General features: G+C 31.9%; 1 pseudogene; it reads left to right on the top strand.

The window, feature by feature from the left end:
* Window positions 1-6,594: 6,594 nt before the first annotated feature.
* Window positions 6,595-8,953, top strand: LOC106409697 (annotated as a pseudogene).
* The last annotated feature ends 325 nt before the right edge of the window (window positions 8,954-9,278 follow it).

Raw genomic sequence — 9,278 nt, 5'->3', positions numbered from 1 at the left:
GGGACGTGGACTATCCACGTATGGCTTTAGGCATGTGATACTTGGTTCCAGAACTTGTACCAACCCATGCTAAAGGTTGGTCATCCAAAGAAGATCATAGCTATATTTAACGAAATTTCTTGCCAACTTAGTATGGTTCCAAGCGTATCCATTCATGTGCAAGTGACGTGTAAGTCTCAACCCAAGAAATAGAGATATATTGTAATGATCCGCTCTCATAGTATTTTTTAATTTTGAAGGAAACACTTGTAGTCGTGATGGTTGTGGTGGATAAGCTATATTTCACTAAGTTTCGGATTTCAGTGAGGATATGGAAAAAGTTCGGAACGGGCAGAGTGACGCTAAACCGATCATGAAACAATCATGCATAAGTAAGGAAAGAACCAATCATGAAACAATCACGCAAGATGTTTTGATTCTGTAAGGAGCGTATTTTTCAATGTATGTAAACACTTGTAGTCATGAAGGTTGTGGTGGATAAGCTATATTTCACTAAGTTTAGGATTTCAGTGAGGATATGGAACAAGTTTGGAACGGGCAGAGTGATGGTAAACCGATCATGAAACAATCATGCATAAGTAAGAAAAGAACAAGACCGCAAATCCAGTTAAACAATGTTTGACTATTGTGATCCAATTAAAGAATGTTTGACTATTGTGCAATGCAGGTTCTAAGTAAGGATAGTTTGATTAATGATCGCTACGGGATTATCGAAGGAAATATCAGGTTTGCGTGAGTCAGATAAGGAAAGTATTGTAGAGGTGAGTTAGGTTAATATATGGTTGGATTTGACCAACCAAATAAGGAAACTACATTAAATAGCTGGCTTGCTGAGCAAGTTAAAGAAGTGCTATAGAAAGGGACGATCAGCTCTTGGTCTTTCACACAATCTTAAAAACGAGCCTAGAGAAGAGACATAGCAGGAGCAAGTGTGCAGAGAGGAGTTTGAGAAGGAAGATCAATCAAGAAGGAGCAAAAGAGTTATCATTTATGGTTTTAATGTATTTTTAATTAATTTTATGTTTTTAAAATATTAATTATTTTATTTATCCCCTCGCGTAATTCAAATCTCTGTTCTAAAACTCTTCGCCTGGACTAATTACTCTTTCGTGTATCCGCTAGACGTTGGTCATCCAATTAGTTTCTTCCTCTGACTTTTTTCAAATATTTTACTATTTAAGTTATCATATTAGACTTTTCACTAAAATTAGTCCATAAAATCTAATCAAATATATTATCTAATCTACTAAGTCAGGGTCATATTTTTTTATCCGTCATTAGCAAGTCATAGTAGAACCACTTAAGTTTAGTTAATATAACATATTTGATTATTTACATTAATAATAAACCAACTATAAATTTCAATAAATTTTTTTTTAATTATAACAAATCTGTTGAAAAAGAATCTAACAAATTCTTACTTAAAATTCTAAATATTTTTATAAAATAACATATTAATTAATTTCGTAATGAGTAATATAATATTGTTATAAATCAATGTTAACAAAACATTTATTATAAAACAAGAAAATAAAAATTATATACTATTTTATATATATTTTATAATTATATTCTGTATTATATAAAAGAGAAATTCCCTACGATATCATTTTTTAAATTTTTGTCACAAAAATAGCCATAAAAATGACCAAAATAAGTTTTATTAAAAGGTAAAAATATTTTTTACCCTAGGGTTAACTAATCTAGATTTAGGGTTTAGAGTTAAGGGGTGGGGTTTTGGGGATAGGGTTTCAAATATTTTAAAAAAATATAATAAATATTAAAATTTTCAAAATAAAAATGGACTACTTTGGTATTTTTTTTTATCTCTATTTTTGTGACAAAATCTTAAAAACGCTATTTGAGAGAATTGTACTATATAAAAATAGAAGTGCTATGTGATTTAAATATGATAAAATTATATTAAATAGGCAAACTAACAAAAAAAAAATTAATTGTTTAAGTAGATTTTATATATGTCATATTAACAAATTATTTAAGTGGTCCTATTATATTCGTAAACCACTTAAATATTATATTCGTAAACTATATAATCTTTTTATAGAAAAAATAATTTTATTAACTTAGGATAAACTTTTATATCTACAACTATATATTATCTTCTTATTTATTTTGAAACTCTCAACAATATATTGTTTAAAGTTTATATACAAAAATATAACAGTATATCAATGACAAATCAAATTTTAATTAAACTTTTTTGAAAAACAAAATTATAATAAAATCTGTTGAGAAAAATTCAGAAATATTACCAAAAATACAAATATTTTTTAAAATAATGTATTAATGTAGTAACAAAAATAAATTCAAAATTCATTTAATCTTCCAAACTTAAAAATAGTAGTTTAATTTTTCAAAGTTTTCTTGACAAAATATAAAATTTTTAAAATAAATATTCAAACTCAAAATGATAATTTTTCAAATGTTACAGAAGATAAAATTCATAGATAATAAAGAATAACGTTTTGAAATGCACCTTGGAAAATTAAACTATATATATGTTGTAATAATTAAATCAATATAATATTTGAAATCTTAATTAAAATAAAAAGAAACCTTAATATCATAACATCCAAAAAATATCCATATCAATAAAATTTACTAAAATAATATGATATATGCTATTATGTATAAAATTTACTAAAAAAGGGCTATATTATTTAAACAAAACAATGTTTTTACTTATAAATTATCTTAAAAATATTTATTTTTATAATATAAATAAATAAATTTTAAAAATGTATAATTAAAGAAAAAATTATTTTGAAGGAGGTTATCTATTTTATTATTTCATATTGTTATTTTATTGTACCTAACTCGAAAATATATTACTAAGTAATAAAAATTAATAACAAAGTAAAATGTAAACCAAATCACTATATTAATAATACCGAATTAGAAATAAAAATAATAAAATTATAGAGTTACGTAATATATAATACTAAAATGAAAATTATATATTTAAAAAATTTCTCAAAAATATCAAATACATTTATAAAATAAAAAAAATATCCCATTCTTTTAACCTTTCCGGGGAGTCGATGACTATTCATAGCTATTACCTTGACACCAAAGAAGAGTTCGACCTTACTACCAAGCGTAATAGCTAAAGAGCTAAGAGTGCTAGTGTCATTCCGTCTATCCAAGCTTTTCTGGTTTACCCCAACATTTCCCACTTGTCCGACTGTTGCAGAGCAGTTTTTGGATAGTCTTTTAATCGACTGGAAAAACATATACGGATTCCCTCCACCCTTTTTGGAATCTCCTTCACTATTTTAGCAAAAATGGAATGAAATGATCTTATTTTGTTCTTCAGTTGAAAAGAGATGTCTTGAGCAAATCTTGTCTAACTTTGCTAACTCCCCTTCTCAACCCGTAGAAGGTAGAATACCAGTTAGTGATGTTCTTCTTGTTCCTACTACTTTCTTGTGGATCATCCTATGGTACTTTTCCTTTTTTTCCTAAGTAAAGCAATAGATAGTTTTGCTAGAGGTCTTTTGACTTTCGTTTGGGCCATGGCGGCCAGTGCTCCTAAGATCATAGAAGCAATGCTACAAGTTTGTGAAGAGGGCTGGACGAGTGGAATGAGGGAGAGCGGCACTTCCTTTTACGGGGCTTTCTTGGATTCGTTTTCCCAGTAATTCCATTTTCAGATTATCACGCCTTACGCACCCGTTCGCCACTTTGTTTACAATTCTTCCCACCTCTTGGGTGAGACAAGCTACTTTAAGCTAGGAGCGAAAGTCAATTATTCAATGAATAGGATTAAATTCTAGTAATACATTAAAATTGTGCAAATTAGTTAATTTTGGTCTAAGAATAAGTCCAAAAGTCTAAAAATCAATGTTATACAGTAATATTATATGAGAACTTTACATATTAAGGTACTTTATGGACTGAAGTTTGCACAATAGAGTACTTTTCACTTGAGGTGTACTTTACACCCATGTGATGATGTTTCTTTGACTCAAATACCCTTAGTGCTAACCATTTAAAAATGTTCTTCTTTATGGTGCAACTAAATATTTGGTGTTTTAGTTGTAATAAATGGTTGACTTGCGACCAGATTGGTGTTTACCTAGTTAGGGTCAGAGCTATTTGTGGTCAGGAATTTTGCGGTTGAAGACGTTTTGCATACCAGATAAGCTGCTAGTGTTTATGTGGTTAGGGTCAGAGTTTGAGTGGTTAGGTCTGCGTGAGGAGTAGGAAAGAGAGGATCATTGGGAGATTCTTCTTCACTCGGCTCGGCTCGCCCGAACTCCATAAACCGCCGTCTTCAACCTGCAACAGCTCCGCCGCATATTTGGTATAGATCTTGGCCAACAAACTCTAGAGACACCGCACATCTAGCCGGGGAGGGTGAAATCCAGCGAAAAAGCAAAGAAGAAAAAACGGAAAAAGGGGGAGAGAAACCCTTTAACGCCGGGAGATGCGCCGTAATCTTCTTCTTTGTTTCGCTAGAGAGGTTGAAGAGAATTTAGTATGGATATTTTGTCTAACTCAATCGTTTCTAGTTGATTTGAATTAAAAGGGTTTTTTAGTCAATTTATCAATAGAAAGTACCTCACAAGCTGAAAGTACGTGAAAATGTAAATAGACAACACAAAACTATGTCTATGTGTAAATTTTTCCATATTATATTTGTAAAATTAAATTAAATTTTAAAATATCAAAATAATCCAAAAAGTAGTTTCAATCTCCTATCTCCGATTTTGTGCGCCCAACCTCACCGACTAACGAGGTTTTGAGCCTGGATTCAAAATCTCGAACCCAGAGGTAATTAGCTTTAACCGACACTGCGGTACTATTTTTGCAATTAATGGTAATAAAGAAACTGGGGGTAAAGACAAAACCAATTTCAAATAATTGCAAAGAATTATAATTTTCACGGAAGTTGCATGTTCAGATTCGTTTGATATCAATAAATTGCAGGTCAGGACAATTCATTTTAAAACTAACGTCACAAAAAAAATACGTTGTCCAGTGTACTTATTAGTGGGGTTACTTATTCTTCTTCATTTTTTAATAGTATAACCCCTGTTCTTCTTCTTCATTTTTAATGGTATAACTCCGGTTCCAAAACTAGTTAGGCGCTACGCGTGCGACACACCCGGGCCTAACGATTTATTGAAAAAACGGAAAAAAAATCGGGGATTACGCGGAAAAGTTTTTTATGTATTTTATACGTATAATACTCTATTTATACGTATAATACAAGATAATACATTTTATGTAACGAGTTTTCTAAAGCTCTAGAGATATAGTTTTTTTCTAGTGGTTTTTGGGTTAGTTAAGTTTGCAAGTCACGTGTTCGAACAGCCAAAAACCTGTTTTATTTTTATTTTTAATGTTTTCTTTTAATGTGTGCTAAAATAGTAATTAAATCTTCTTCTTCCTTTATCCATCCTTCTTGTTTTCTGCATATTTCACCATAGCTAACATAATAAATCTATCACCAATCACTTAAATTCTGCTGTTATCTACTTGTTTGTTCAGTATATTTGTAGATCTCTCATCTCATATTCTATTTCAAGCATTAAAAACCAAATAAAAAAAAAATTTGATAAATCCGATTTTTCATCCGATTTTGACGAATTCGCCTCAGTGAGTTGCCGAGGAGCGAGTACTGGTCTGATTAAACGGTAACTCGGGCGAGTTTTAAAATAGGAAGTATAACTAAGATAAGACGTGCGCCGTACGCATGATGAATTTATATAAAAATTATTTAAAAAATGTTGTGTGGAAAAATGAAATTTGTATTTTTGATCGAATTAATATTTTTGGCTCTTATACAATATTTTTTTTATTTTTTTGTTAATTATATAATTTGTTTACCGATGATTATATAATTTAAGGTATCATTAGTGATATTCATCGTTTATATAGGATTAGCTTATAGGTTAACGTCGTCTATAATTACCATTAATTAATATGATTTGCATTTATTATAATTTTCCTTAAATTCCCAAAAAATATTATCAATTCTTACATTGGTGACACTGTTTTTGCTTCTTAAATATAAATTTTTCATATTTTTTCTTCTCTTCTATCTCAAGGAAATTATATTGGATATTTATGCATAAGAGTATTAAATTATTTATTTTAATAAGGAAACTATCATTTATACGTAACTGTGGATATGCCCAGCGAAGATTTATTCTTGAGTTCATCCCCTAGGGTGAACCTCTAGGCCTACCAATAAAATTTTGTTATTTCATATTTGATATCTTTTAAAATATAAACAAAATATTGTAAGTTATATTATGTTTTTAAATAAAAATAAAAATAACAGTAGTTACAAAAAAAGAACTAAAAAAACAAATATTTTAACGTCGTCAGCAGAACACTAAATTGTAAACCATTGGGTAAACCCTAATCCCTTGGATAAATCATCAAATCTAAATCAAAAATACTAAACATTAAAACACTAAAACACTAAAGTTTTACCCAAGGGTTTAAGGTTACCCTAGGGCTTAGGGTTTAGGATTTAGAGAGTAGGGTTTAGTGTTTTCCTGACGACGTTAAAATATTTTTTCGAAAAATCTTTTTTTTTGTAACTACTATTATTTTTTATTTTTAAAACATAATATATTTTAACAATATTTTGTTTCCTTTTTTAGAAGATATCGAATACGAAATAATGAAATCCTATTGGGTAGCGAACCTAGAGGTTCATCCTACGGGGTGAAACCCAAGAATAACTCTCCGGTGAATATGGTCTCGGGATTGGTTTATTAATACTTCTTATTATATACTTTTATATTTGGGTTAATATAAGTTTTCCTAAAATTTTAGACTTACACATTACTAAATCGATTGTTACTATGTCACGTAACATCAATTGACAATCTAATTAAATGACACCTAAGTAAAACTATTTTTTAATTAATACAAATTTAAGATTACAATTTTTTAAATGTTTCTCAATTAATAGGTAGGAGATTTTTTTCACAGATAACCTATATATAAACCTTAACTTGTGTATAGTCTTTCATAAACTACAACACCAAAAAAGAAAACCTGAACATTTGCACCCAAAAAATACCCAAAAAAACGAAGAAATGGAGAAAAGGAATGATTCATCTAAATCACTAACCGGACCACACTTTCTGTTAGTGACATTTCCAGCACAAGGCCACATCAACCCTTCTCTCGAACTCGCCAAACGCCTCGTCGGGACGATAACCGGAGCTCGAGTCACGTTCGCAGCCACAGACTCCGCCTATAACCGATGTATGCTCTCCAAAGAAAACGTCCCTGAAACAATAGTCTTCGCCACATACTCCTAAGCCCACGAAGACTACATCAAATCATCTACATCCAGCGACAGATCCCGCCAATACATGTCTGCTACGAGACGACGTGGCAGAGAAACCCTAACCGGATTAATCGAAGATAACCGGCGTCAAAACCGGCCTTTTACCTGCGTGGTTTACACCATCTTCCTCCCTTGGGTCGCTGAGCTGGCTCGTGAGTTTCACATCCCGTCTGCTCTTCTCTGGGTCCAGCCGGTAACTGTCTTCTCCATCTTCTACCACTACTTCAACGGCTACGCAGATGCAATCTCAGAGATGACTACTAACAACCCTTCTGGTGCTATTAATTTACCCTCTCTGCCACAGTTCAGTCTCCGAGATCTTCCCACAATAATCTTCCCTTCAGACCCATATACATTTCTTGTACCGGCGTATCAAGATCAGATAGATTCACTGAAGCAAGAGGAAAACCCTATGATCCTCGTCAATAGTTTCGAAGAGCTTGAAGAAGAAGCTCTTAGCTCGGTTCTTGATAATGTCAAGATTGTCCCCATAGGTCCATTGATAACCTCGACAACCGACTCTGGGGTTGACGATAAATACATCCAGTGGTTGGATGCAAAGACGGATTCTTCTGTACTTTATATTTGCTTCGGGACATTTTCCGTGTTGAGAAAGAAACAGCTTGCGGAGCTCTGCAAGGCCTTGATAGAGAGTCGGAGGCCGTTTCTGTGGGTGATTGCTGAAAAGTCGGTCAAATGTAAACGAGGTGAGAAAGAGAAAGAAGAAGAGAGCATAAGGAGTTTCAGAGAAGAGCTCGATGAGATAGGAATGGTAGTTTCTTGGTGCAATCAGTTTAGCGTTTTGAAGCATAAATCAATAGGTTGTTTCGTGACGCATTGCGGGTGGAACTCGACGCTAGAGAGCTTGGTGTCTGGAGTTCCGGTGGTTGCGTTTCCGCTGTGGAATGATCAGATGACGAACGCTAAGCTTCTAGCAGAGTGTTGGAGGACTGGTGTGAGAGTGATGGAAAAGAAGGAAGATGAAGTTGTGGTGGAGAGTGGGGTGATACGGCGGTGCTTTGAGGAAGTGATGGAGGAGAAGACAGAGGAGTTTAGAAAAAACGCGGCGAGGTGGAGAGATATAGCGGCGGAGACGGTGATGGAAGGAGGATCTTCGTTTAGTCATCTCAAAGCTTTTGTCGATGAGCACATGTGAGACTCGATTTAGAAGAATTCAGTTGTGTTGTGTGATTTCCTTTTAAGATTATAATGTTTCAATAAATATCATAATTTTATCAGTATGTTTAGCTCATGGAAATTGAAGTCCAAGACATTTTAGAAGCTATTAGAAATTGTGTTTGTTGCATGTTTGATTGTGACTAGCGAATGAAATTGATTTTTGTTGCATGATTAGCATATATTTAATGTCATGGAAAAATATTAGTCTATATTAGTGATCGATCATAGGTATACCCAATGGCTTATCTTTAAATATCCTATTAGTGATAATTTGCGTTCGGTTAGTAGTTTAATCCGTGAATCATTTGGCTCGAATTAAGTGATAATTTTTATTAATAATTAAGTGATACATTTGCATGTTTAGTGATGTAGACCTCCCAAAAATAATTGAAACCTCTTATACTACAATGACATAGTCGTATATTTGCAACAGAATAGTGAAAGTAATTTAAAAAAAAATTCCTTAATTATCACTTGTGCTTTTGAGTTTGACTGGACACAAAGCCGTGCCTCCATTGTAAAAAATGAAGCTTTCTCTTATGGCAGCAGATTTTAAAGAAAATTAATATGACATCTTTCATTAGTATTTTATATGACATTCAGGGCACCTTTCATTAGTTATTATTTTGATTAAGGCATATTTTATTTATTATATTAATTTAATCCTACATAATAGAAATATCTATATAAGGTTTATGTCAGAAGCTTTATAGTAATTTGGATAATCTTCATACTGGCTATATGAAAAGAATTAAAGAAT

This window comes from Brassica napus, chromosome C8 (genome assembly GCF_020379485.1).
Source record: "Brassica napus cultivar Da-Ae chromosome C8, Da-Ae, whole genome shotgun sequence".
NCBI classification, from domain to species: domain Eukaryota; kingdom Viridiplantae; phylum Streptophyta; class Magnoliopsida; order Brassicales; family Brassicaceae; genus Brassica; species Brassica napus.
The sequence above is the reverse complement of the archived record's forward strand: the minus strand, read 5'-3'. Positions and strand labels throughout refer to the sequence as shown.